This window comes from Pinus tabuliformis, chromosome 3_1, assembly GCF_031772625.1.
Source record: "Pinus tabuliformis cultivar Carrire ecotype Pingquan chromosome 3_1, CPIR1, whole genome shotgun sequence".
In the NCBI taxonomy this organism is placed as follows: Eukaryota; Viridiplantae; Streptophyta; class Pinopsida; order Pinales; family Pinaceae; genus Pinus; species Pinus tabuliformis.
The window spans coordinates 173,499,548-173,512,164 of NC_142301.1; the positions used below are offsets into that span (position 1 = coordinate 173,499,548).

The 12,617-nt window shown below is 38.1% G+C and overlaps 1 protein-coding gene across 3 annotated transcripts in view; it reads left to right on the forward strand.

The window, feature by feature from the left end:
- Positions 1-12,617, forward strand: part of LOC149186356 (uncharacterized) — a 191,771-nt gene that overhangs the window by 162,041 nt on the left and 17,113 nt on the right. The window lies entirely within an intron of this gene.

The following is a 12,617-nucleotide window of genomic DNA, read 5'->3' on the forward strand; positions in this document are numbered from 1 at the left end:
GAAATTATATAAACAATTTTAAATTATAAATGCAATTATAATTTTAAATATCAATATCTCTTAATGCAATATATAAAAGATAGAAAAGTACAACAATGCAACCCTCCAATCTTTTAAACAAACTCAGAATAACCTGAATTTGCTTTCGTATTACGCATCAAGAATTATTACAAATGCCTATAATTACCTAATGCTATTCTCGGCTGAGGCAAAATTAATTAACCATAACAATTTCAGTGAAACAATAAATCTTCTAGCACTTAAACCCCAAAATAGTTCAACAGGCAAGCGGTAAAAGATTATAAAAATACAGAAACTGTTACAATATTGAGTATTGGTCCAGTTCATATGCGAACAACATTCTCAAACAATCTAAATTTCCAGATTAAACCCCAAAATAGTTCAACAGGCAAGCGGTAAAAGATTATAAAACTACAGAAACTGTTACAATATTGAGTATTGGTCCAGTTCATATGCGAACAACATTCTCAAACAATCTAAATTTCCAGAAATCGTTCATAGAAACAGAGGCTTGAGCAATGTACAGATCATAATTATTTTTAAGACATAGGTCTTGAAAGGTTAATACGATCGAATATATATATATATGAGAAGAACTAACACGGTAAGGAAAGATGCGATTAGCTCACTGTTTATTCACAGATTTCAGTCATGGAAAAACAATGTTGTTTCTTCAGAATTTTTCAAAGCAGGGTTATAAAAAATTCAGAGGAAGTAAATAACAACCACCATGGAAATTAAAATATCGTATGTACAAGTTTTAATCAGTTGAAATAGTTCAAACTAAAACATTTACAAATATCAGAGTTTAACAAGTTCCAGTCACCAAAAATTTTCCATCATCTTTTCCTCCTCTTCCCCTTCCTTAACAGAGTTCTCCTCTCCTTATATATAACCATCTACTCCAGAAACTGATTCGATTTTAATTAATTTCATGTCAAACATTAGTTTCCCAAATCCCTGGGTTGTTCAAAACGAAATGCTAATTTAGAGGGCTGGCCAGGTGATGAAATCTGGGAAATTCCATTTCAGTCAGATCATGATTTCTCCCAAACGATTCATTTTCTGAGAAAATCACTCTGGATAAAGGTAAATCGGTCTGTTCTACAAGCAGGTTTTCAACGGCTTCGTGAGATTCTTCACCATTTGCCTGGAAATCAAGTTTGAAGCTCGTCTTCTGTGAACTGCCTGGAAATCAAGTTTGAAGCTCGTCTTCTGTGAACTGCCTGGAAATCAAGTTTGAAGCTCGTCTTCTGTGAAATGACGAGATTTTCATCTTTCTTTTTTGATTCTTATAGCAACAAACCTCCCTCGTTTTACTAATGCTCCAATCTTATCACACTTCAACTCCAGATTATGATCTCTTGCCAACAAAACAATCCACAGTTATTATAAACAAAAGCAAACAAAATCCAAAAAAATAACCTCGAACCCATGGAAAAAAGAATGACTGAGATTCTGTAGTTATTCTAAAATTAAGAGAAAACAATAATATAACCAGAACTCCATGCTAATTTTCCCTCTTTTGTTCTGTGTACTTTCATGAAACTATGCCTTTAGTTGCTTTCTGATATTATCTCCATGGATAGAGTTCTTTGTGCAATCTCTTTGAGATTCGAACGTGGTGTTTAAATTTTCAAATTTTATGGCAATATTGTTGTGATACAAATCCCTTGATTGTGGAAATTAACTGAAGATATGATTTGGTTGGTGATCTTGTGTAATCAATCCATGTCAATGTTTCGTACGATAAAACCTTTAACAAAATGGAGGGTAATATGGCATGCATTAAAAGTTGGATAGTGACTGGTTTTGTTATGCGTTGGCAATTCCATGTAAGGTTTCATGGATTCATCAAATTCTGTTTACCAAAATGTCAATTTTGGGTTGGATGTTGGTGACATGGCGTCGTGGTATGAGTTTCAGTCATCATGAGGTCAAACTAGCCCCGTGTGCATGACAAACTCATTCTTTTAAATGGTTCATGTTGTTATTCCTTTTTGCTCACCACGACATTTGCTCGTTGTAATACAACCTTCATGGCACATACTTTTGACAATATAATATAATGCCGCAATGAAATTGTATAATGCATGGTAGCCAATTCATTAGTTTACACTTTGGGTTTGGCTTTTTTTATTGCCTCAGATGCTACGGTTTTGAAAGACGCAATCACTTATAATTTCCCTACCCTTGTGGTTATATACTATAGGTGTTTTATATTTTCTTTAAGGGGTTTGCGAATAATACATGATTCAAATGCAAGTTACGTTTGACCAGTGAAACAGGAATCACCGATTTTGGCGATTAATCGCGAGTCATAATCGGGTCGGCGGTGAAAAGATCCGATTTGAAACTCTGCGAGTCAACTCGCATTGACCGAGTTTGACTCATGGTCAACGCGAGTTTGACTCGCGAGCCTGGCGATTTGCCCGATTATTGGCAGTTTCCCGAGTCCCGCCAGATTTCAGTTCCGCCGCCCGCGTCCCGCCATATTTCTGTTTATCATTATTATTAATGTATCTTACCTGACGCGCAGACTCCAGCCATTCCACACAGCCGCAGACAAACAGTTCGACGCGCAGCCATTCCACACAGCCGCAGAGTCGTCGACGCCGCAGACAACCAGTTCGACGCGCAGCCATTCCACACAGCCGCAGAGCCGTCGACGCCGCAGACTCCAGCGCTTCCACTGTCCACGACTCAGCAAACAAGTTTTGTTATTAACTTATTATCCAAGGTTCGTGAAAGGATAGATGATCTGGGATCGAATGTGTTGTTATTATCTTTTTAGTGGTTGGACTGCATAATCTCCAGCATAATGAATATTTGAGTGTTATATTATCCCCTTCGTCGTGACGAACCAGTTGTATTGTGCGGCGTGCCAACCAGTACAAGGTTCGAAGGATGTGTCACTACAAAGGAAGAGATGTCACAGTTGTCACCACAGGTTGGTCCGAGCCCTCCAAGCTGTCACAGGTTTTAGGACTACAATCTGAGTTTCTAATCCACAAAACTGATCTTGTATTCCACAGGTGAAGGTGTAGTCACTAGTCACAGAATCCTCAAACTATAGGACTGTCCACGCTTCTTGTTCCCACAAATCTGGGCTATCAAATATGATTGTCCCTGTCCAAGATATATAGGTCTGCACTTGAGATATCTGAGCTACAAGTCCACTGTTGTCCTGAGATAAGTCTCCTGCACAACTAATCTGAGCACTCCACAGTAGAGTGACCCTTAGATCCGAGGTTGACACAGTCAACAATGCTATCACTGTTCCATATCCGAGCTTCTACACTTCAATCTGAGCTTCACTACTTCAGGCTTGTCAGAAGGATATAAGATCAATTTCCCACAAAACTTATAACAGTCTGAGCTCACTGTCCACTCTTCTGTCCACTGTCCGAGCTGTAATGGAGGCTGTCAAACGTTCCGAGCTCCTATTGTTCACACACTTTGCCAAATGGTAATTGTTCTGAGGTATCTAAAGTTAATACTTAAAGCCCTTTGTAAAAAGAGACAGTTTATAAAGACCTTTTAGACAGTTTTAATGATTAAAATAAACAGGATATGTTTAGGTGATAAATAAGTTTAAAACTGTCCCAAAAGAGTGCAACACTGCAACCACAAAGAGATCCTTTATAGGAACCCAGACACAAATCCCACCAGTTTTTTGGGAGTCTTGAAATTTTTTAAAAACGAAAAAGCTTTTCATACCACTACCATACATTACTTGGAACAACAGAGCTTATGTCTCTTTATTTATTTTTAAAGTGACTGCATATCAACTGTTCAAAGAAATTCCTCCGTTTTTAACTTTTTTGCCCCTCATCGTTGCTTCAAATTATAGTCCAACTGCTCCATTAACTTTCTGAGTCATTCTACCTCATACTGCTGATTTCCACTATCATTCGTGAGCTCTTTCTTCCCCACATTGCTCATTTCAGTTGCAGTGCCAGTGACTGCTAAAGAAAAAGTTTTAGGAAGTGCAGCTTCTCTGTTACAAGAAACTTCTGCTACAGAAAATCTGGTTGTATGTTTCACATCCAAACAGAGTTAGCTTGTCTGAAAAGCCATTTTTTTCTGTTTCACATCCAAACTAATGCAGGGGCTAACTCCATTTTTTTCCTGCCCTTAATTTGTTGCAGCCATGGATCTTTATGGATTGGATTCTAAACCACAGTTTGAGCTCCAATATGAGATTGGTCCAAGATGTTATTAGCAGTGATAAGTTATAACAGTGATCCTGATTCCTCACAGAGTCACACCTATGATCCTATGATCTATCTATCTCCTAGACTCCTAGTACCTTAGAATATTGCTCCATAACAGTGATCCTCACTCGCCTTTTGCATAATCTCTATAATATATATGACATATGTTTAGTTGACTGTTGTTTACTGACATCTGTCTTCATTTAATTTTTTAGATTTCTAGCATATTTTAAATTTTTGGATCATTTTTAAATTTGATTTTTTGTTGTCTTTCACAAGAGCCACAAATTAAACGACTCCAAATCTTTACAAAAGCCACAAATTAAACACAAGTTCAAAGCAACAACAATGCCGAGAGAGATGGACTTTGCTTGGGCTTATTGTGACAAGATTCCCGGAAAAGCCAAGCTCCTTTGTAAATTTTGCAAAAAGGAATGTAGTGGGGGCATTTATAGATTCAAGTTCCACCTTGCACAAATACCTGGCCATGATATAGGTATTTGCGGCGACGTTGACGATAATGTCAAATACCAAGCAGCCTTGGCCCTTGAGATGTTAGAGCAGCATAATGCCAAGAAAGCAAAGCAAAATACTGAAATAGGAATTGTTGGAGTTGATACCTTTTCTGCCACTAGCCCCATGTCACCTCAATCTGTTGAATCCTCAATGCCGTTCCCAAGTTTTCCACACATGCCTCCAAGGCCAAGTCAAACTCAAAGCCATGCGAGTCCTTCAACTCCTTCCTTCAACACTAGAGGTGGAAACATAAACACCTTTTTTGCTCCCCGCACAAAACCCGGTTCCCAACCTACCTTGGATGGAACTGGTTGGAAAAAAAATATCTATAGTCAGGCAAGGAAGGCCATTGCTAACTTTTGGTACTATTCTGACATACCTTTCCACTGTGCCAGAAGTCCTTATTGGCAAGCTATGGTTGATGCAATTGCTGTTGTAGGTCCAGGGTTCAAAGCCCCTACATCAGAGAGCCTTAGGACAAATATGTTGTTAGAAAGTGTTGAAGATGTCATGCTTGTGCTAGTTGAGTTTCGTTCATCATGGGTAGAAACATGGTGCACCATCATGAGTGATGGATGCAGAGATCAGAGGAATAGAACTTTAATAAATTTCCTTGTATCTTGTCCCGCAGGCACAATGTTTCTCAAATCAGTGGATGCTTCAGACAAGGTTAAGACTGCCCAACTTATCTGTGAAATGATGGAGGAAGTCGTTCAAGAAGTGGGAGAAGAACATGTTGTACAAATTGTCACCGATAATGCAGCTAATTATATGGCTGCTGGTAGACCTTTTGAGATGAGGCACCCCACTATTTTTTGGACCTCTTGGCTGCCCATTGCATAGATTTAATGCTTGAGGACATTGGTAAGCTTCATTGGATACATGAGGTTGTGGAGAAGGCAAAATCCATAACCAAATACCTATACAACCACACTATTGTCCTAAACACTATGAGAATATACACTGAAGGTAAGGAAATTGTTCGACCTGCAGTGACTAGATTTGCAACAAATTTCATATCTTTGCAATCTGTGGTTAAGCAAAAGATAAATCTGAAGAGGATGTTCTTGGGACCTGAGTGGATGGGATCTAAACATTCCAAGACCCCTGAAGGCATCGAAATTGTTGCACTTGTGTTTAATGATGGCTTCTGGAAAGATGCCGAAGAGATTATCGCTGTGACAGAGTCCCTTGTTAGAGTTCTCAGGTACTTCAAGTCTTTTAACTTTTTCATTTTTTAAATTTCATTTCAAGCTTCTTTTTATTTACAATGTTTCATATTTCTTTAAATTTAAATGCTTGAACTTTCAGGATGGTTGATGGTGACAAACCCGCTATGGGTTACATTTATGAGGCGATGGATCTCGCAAAGGAGGCCATCAAAAGAAGATATGGGGATGATGAGACAAAGTATATGCCTCTTCGGGACATTATAGATGCACGTTGGGATAGGCAATTGCATTCCCCCTTACATGTTGCTGGGTACTTCTTAAACCCACAATATTTTTATGATAAGAGCAAATTTAATGAGGATGGGGAGGTTGGCAGAGGACTTATGACATGCGTGGAAAGGTGCTTCCCTGATCCAGAACAACAAAGTCGTGTCTTTTCCCAACTACAAGATTATAGGGCACCATCTAAATTGTTTGCCTATACCAGTGCTATAAGGAAAAGGTCTAAGATGTTGCCAGGTACCCAGCTTGAAGGCTTCATCAATTCATTAAATTTGTTTAAACTTTATTTTGTATGTTAAATGTTTTATTAAATTTTATTTTCTTTTTAAGTTTTTACTATTTACTAATTTAGTACTTCTAGTCTTCTACTCACAAACCCTTACCACTTGCTAGGTCTTTGGTGGCAAAACTTTGGTAGTGATATGCCAGATTTGAAGAGATTTGCCATTCGAATCTTAAACCAAGCATGCAATGCTTCAGGTTGTGAATGCAACTGGAGCATGTTTGAGAAAATACATTCTAAGAAGCGCAACTGATTGACACAAAAACGCTTGAATGACCTTGTATTTGTCCATTACAATCTACGACTTCGCAACAAACAAATACAAGGTGAGATTCGAGAGCTTGAATTTGAAGGTTTCATAATCTAGTTCGTACTTTAAAGTTCAAACTTCAAACTTCAAAGTGAAATTTTAATTCACATTTCAATGTCTCATGATAATGACAGGTATGGATCATTCACCAATCGACCTTGAAGAGATAGATTTGCAAGCTACAAATGCGGCAGACTGGGTTCAATTAGATGAGCCTCCTCTTTTAAGCCTTCATGACTTGGAGAACTTTGAGAGTCAAGCAAGCAAAGGAGTGGAAGGAATCGCTTTTAGTTCTCACTCTTAAGAGTCTTAGACTCTTAGTTGCTGATTTTTTCTGATTAGTATGCAGTTTTTAACTTTTTTGTAAACTTTTAGAAGCATATGCTTCTAAGGACTCAAGACTCAGTGCTTTGGATCATGTTTGGACTCATAACATATATGAGATACTTATTTATTCATGATATTTTGGACATCTATTGATATTATGCATTGTTTGGACATGCCTTTACCCAATATTAATGAAAAATGGTTTTTTTAATTCAATATATGTGTATATTTTTATTTAATGAATTCAACGATTTTTTGCCGATTTTTTACCGATCCGATTAAAACTCTTCGCTCTTTTGCCTTGCCGATTTATTGCCGATTCCGAGTCTGGTAACATTGCGTTTGACTCACTAAAATTTAAAAGTTTAATAACATTTCCCCTTATAAAGAACCATGGGATATTCACACACAAAAAGAGGTTTTAGATTGTTACTGCGCGTAAAATTCGTTGTATTCCGTGTCAATGTGGTTATGATAATTCTTTTGGTGAGGCTATTTGGCAAGCCGGAATGAGTTCGGTTAAGACAACTTCCACGCGACAACAAAATTGGTCAACAACTTTTTTGATTTAAATTATTTAAGTGGTTATTATTGCGTTGTTCCTACGGCCCTTTGGCCTTTTGACCTCTTGTTTTTGTTAGTTTTTGTAGCATCAGAGGTGTTCTAGCCACGGAATTTGGTGGAGAGGCTAGAATGCACAGGATCTCCAAAACCCATATATCGTTATGAAAATTCCACCTTGAGAGGGATTAATTAGATTATTAACCAATTTTTAAATATTTCCTAAGTCTAAACTTAGGGAATATGGTTAATTTAACAAAATTAATTAAGTCAAGGTGCGAATCATCTAGAAATTCACACAGATAGACTCCAATATGATCCTAGCCATTGACTAATATTTAATCTTGGTCGTTGGTGCTCTAACAGTGGATTATAAGAAGAATTCGATGGGCACTTGGAGGAGACACTTCTGTAGTTCGATTTTCTTGTGTAGATCGATTTCCAGAGAGCAGCAACAGTTGCTGGAGAGCCAACGATCGAAGTAGGGTCAGCGAGGCGCAGAGACAATGATCCAAAAAAAGTTTTCCAGATCCGGAGATGCAACAACAAGGGGCCGAGTTATTCCCAGTGAGGCAGCGCAAAGGATTGCGAAGAAATTTGATTTTGCTAAAGAGGAATTCGTTTTCAGTTCCAAAGGTCGGGCAGAGGGTTCAGAGTGTTGGAGAAGCGATTTCCTCAGTAGAGACAGGAAAACGACTTCATCAGAGGCAGTGCAAAGGGTAGACATCATAGGGTCTATGTAGAACAGTGTAGAGGTTGACGCAGAGGGTTTAGGAGGACGAGTTTCTAAAGAGAATTCGTGCCAGGGTTGCTTGTGGAAGAAGGGTAATTCCCTCAGATAATTTCCCAGATTTTCTTGCTGTTTGGATTGCCAGTTGGGCATCCATAGATTGTACTCAGATTTCATTGCTGCATAATAAAATAAAATCTGCATCTGCTGCATTGATTTTCCTGCCTTGGCTTTTTCTGGGGACTTTTGTCCAAAAACAATAGTGTTAATTTTTATGTGTGTATGCTAGCATTTCTCAGTTCCAACGCTATTTTATTTCTGCAATTTTTATTTGTGAAGGTTGTAGTGTGTTTATTTTGATGTTGTCGTAGCAATAAACTGAATAATTAATTTATCAGTTAGAAGAAATAATACCAGTTGCTGCAATAGGATTCCAGTTTTGGAATTTTCACATGGTATCAAAGCGTGATTGATCTACTAGAAAGCTTAGAAGAGGAGAAAGAATTTCGCTGCTCAGAGGGTGCAGCATGCCAAAATTTTTGAGGTAGCACAATGCTTAGACAGGTAGGCCGAATTGTTGGGCCAACATTTCGATTTTCAGTTGCAGGGGTGCAAAACATTTAATTTGCCCAGGAGAGAGATTCCAATAGTCAGAGGGAGCAACTGTAGCTCAGATTTTCGCCGAGCAGATCTCTGGTTGGACACAGAGGGTTTTTGAAGCAGTAGAACCAATATTGGGTGGAAGAGAAAAACACACAAATGTTGATTTTTAATGTACCTTGGACAAGTGGTTTCCCATGGGTTAGTCTCTACCTAGGGAAAAGTGTCCAAAATAATTCTTTTCCTAAGTGTGACTTTATTAAGTGAAAGTGACTTTATAAGTGGTAATGTCAATGTTAAATTATAATGTGAAAAATGAATTTAGACATAAAGTACAATGTGGGTACTTTATTTAATGGGCGAGTTAAAAAATAGAAAGTGAGAATTAAATGCACATTTATTCTCATCCCTTGATCTAAATGAATCTGAGCCATTAGATCTTAGGGTTGCCCAAAAGTCATTTAGGGAAACAAAAGGGGGAAAAGAAAAGAGAGACTGCATTCATTCTTCATGAGCAGATTGGAGAAAGGAGGCTGAGAGCTGGAGAAAAGTTTTGAAGGAGAAATTTGTTGCAACAAGCTAAAGGAGTGATTTCTGGGCAAAGCTGGGCATGGAAATCAAGGTTTAGAAGACAACATAAGGTACAGTACGAACAACATTGAATGCTGTGAGTTGCACGTTGTTCGAGAGAAGTTTTTGAAAAAAAAATCCCTACAGCCCGTACATTCGTATCCATACAATACATATTTTCAGCTTCAAGTGGGCACAAAAATCGAGGCAAAGTGGGCACAGTTTTCAAGGAGTTTTGGGCTAAAGAGATAAGTTGTTTGCTGTTTTGTTTTGTCTGCAAATGTATTTTTCTTGAACTTGAAAGATAAATAAATTTGAAGGAGTTTTGCCTGGGTCTAAGTTGACCAAGAATCTGTGTATTTTTATGTGTGTCGCTGGTTTGGTTATGTCCATATTTATTGTCATCATGTGTTGACAGTCCCATGTGTTTTAATCTGAAAATTTCATTTCCAGAATTCTATATGTTGAATGTATGTTTATGGGAAAGGGGATTTAACTGAATGGGAGTGATAAGGTGAAATTAAAACCGGGTTGGGATTGCTGGAAATTTTTTGTAGTCATCAAATTTCAACAACAAAGCAGAGGGAAAGTTTCTCTCGGGGAACTTAGAGTCTCAGAAGTTCGATTCTTCCTTGTAGATTGGTAGTGGTTGTGAGCATATCTTCTCACTCCCGAAGGGAGTGCGAGTAGCAGAGTAGTAGCCAAGCAAAAGAGGGCATTTTCGACTTGATCAAAGATGGCCATAACAGGGCTTAGATGTTAGGATAGGTTGGATGGATCATCCAACTATGTCATCTGGACGACCAGGATGCCCTTCCTTCTTGATGAATATGGCTTGAAAGCCTACATTGATAATGTAGTGGTAGTTCTTCATGATGCTGACCAGCTCAAGGAATATAGGAAGGGGATGGCGCAGGCGAAGTGTTTGATCTTGGATGGAGTTCGAGACCATATTGTCTCACATATAGCGGCAAAGGGAACAACCAAAGAAATGTGGGATGCTCTCTCCACGCTATACCAAGGTACTTCCGAGCAACGAAAGATGTTCCTAGAGGAGAAGCTGAGATGCATCAGGATGCAGAAGGGGGAAGGCATAGATCCCTTCCTCACCAGGATTCAGGAAGTCCGAGACCAACTTTCAATTGTTGGGGCAATGCCTCAACCTTCAGAGCTAGTACGATTGGCACTCAACAGTGTCTCAGAGGATTGGCAAGTCTTCGTCCAAAGTATATTGGGCAGAGACACACTACCAGGATGGGACAAAATGTGGGCTGATTTGCAGCAGGAGGAATTGAGACGAGCTCTGTTGAAGAGCTCCATCAGTGGCAACAGTAGCAGCGAACAGAAGGTGGTGAAGGAGGAGGAGAATGTGGCCCTAGCATCTAAGGGTCCCAGTTAGGGGCAGGGGGAGCAAAGAAAGAAGAAGAAGGACCTGTCTAAGGTCAAGTGCTTCAGGTGTGGCGAGTTTGGTCACTAGAACACAGAGTGTCCTCTAAGGAAGAAGGACGAGTCACTTGAATCCACACTTGGGATATCGTGGAGAAAATATTTAACTCCAATTGGTGTGGCCAGGGGGACAAGTTTCGAGTTGGGATGTTGTCACTCAAACCTCAACTCCTCCGTCTAGGCTATCTCTTAGCGAAGCCAAGGGGGCTGGACAATACAAAAAATAACTAAGGCTTAAAAAATCTATGCTAGAGAAGTTAAGTTTTGGGAATTAATTATATTGATCAAAGATACATCCAAATTAAATTAATATATAAATTGCAACAAATGAATTCAAAGCATCAATTTCATGAGCATAATAACAATAACCATCTACAAGTAGAGATATTGCAATAATGGACAAGATGTAGCAAAAGTTGACCAATGCCAGATATAAAGTACTTGTAAAGCAAATAATCCAAGTAAAGAAGATAACTTTGAAAGTAAAGCTCGAAAATAAATGCTCAAGAAATAAATGTCCAAAAGAAAATGCTTTGAGGGGTAAATGTGGCAAATAAAAATAGACAAGTACAATAATTCCCAATATGAAATTTAAGCAAAATGTATGTACTTGAAGTAATGACAATTGCCTCAAATAAGATAGAGAAACTTTATAAAATTAGAAAGCAAATGAGTTGAAACCTCAAGTACAAATGCTGCAATATAAATGTAGATGAATGTATTCCTTGGTTTATATTAAGTTAAGTTAGTTTACCAATTAGTTAGTTGCAAGATTGAAAAAGTTTCAATATCTTCGTTGGGGCTCTGATCTCAGAATAACAAGTCTTGGGGGGAAGAGGGTTCCTAAGTTACTACTTCAACCAACAAAGCTGGAGGTAAATTAATTATTGCAAAAGACAAATCTAACTATTGAAAGATTAAATCTAATCTATGGAATTGTTTGAAATGCAAAGTAAAATGACTAAACCGAGGAGCAAATGATAAGAGATTAAGTTAAACTAGATTACTCAAATGGAATGAAAAGGATTGCATAACAAAATGGAAATAACATGCATAAGAGAGACTAGATGAAAATTAGTCTGATTGCTGTACTGTAGTTTAGCAAGAAATGAAAATAATTTAAACACCACTAGGGACACTTTCCCAAATGGGGAAGATGGGATGCTTAGGGGACAAATCCCTTAACTCCCAAGAAAAATGACTTCTTTATTAGATCCCTCTTATAGAATGAGGTATGGAGAGAGAGATAATACAATAGATCCCTTTTGAAAAGGGATTTGAATATATGTTTTGAAAAGAGAGCTTACAACAAGATCCCCTCAAAGGGATCAAATGCTCTTCTCCAAAAATTAACAAAAAATTTGAGAGAGTTACAATGGATCTTTTGGCAAACCCAAAAGAAGAACCTTCTTTACAAAATTTACAATGGTTTCCTTGGTGGATCCTTGGGTGAAGAAATCCCTTTAAAGGGGCTTACGAGGCACAAATAATGGTTTTAAAATCAATGATCCAATGGTAGTATTTTGGGTGTTTTAATCTTCTATCAACACTCCTCTTGGACTGTCACAAGTCTACAAGAGAT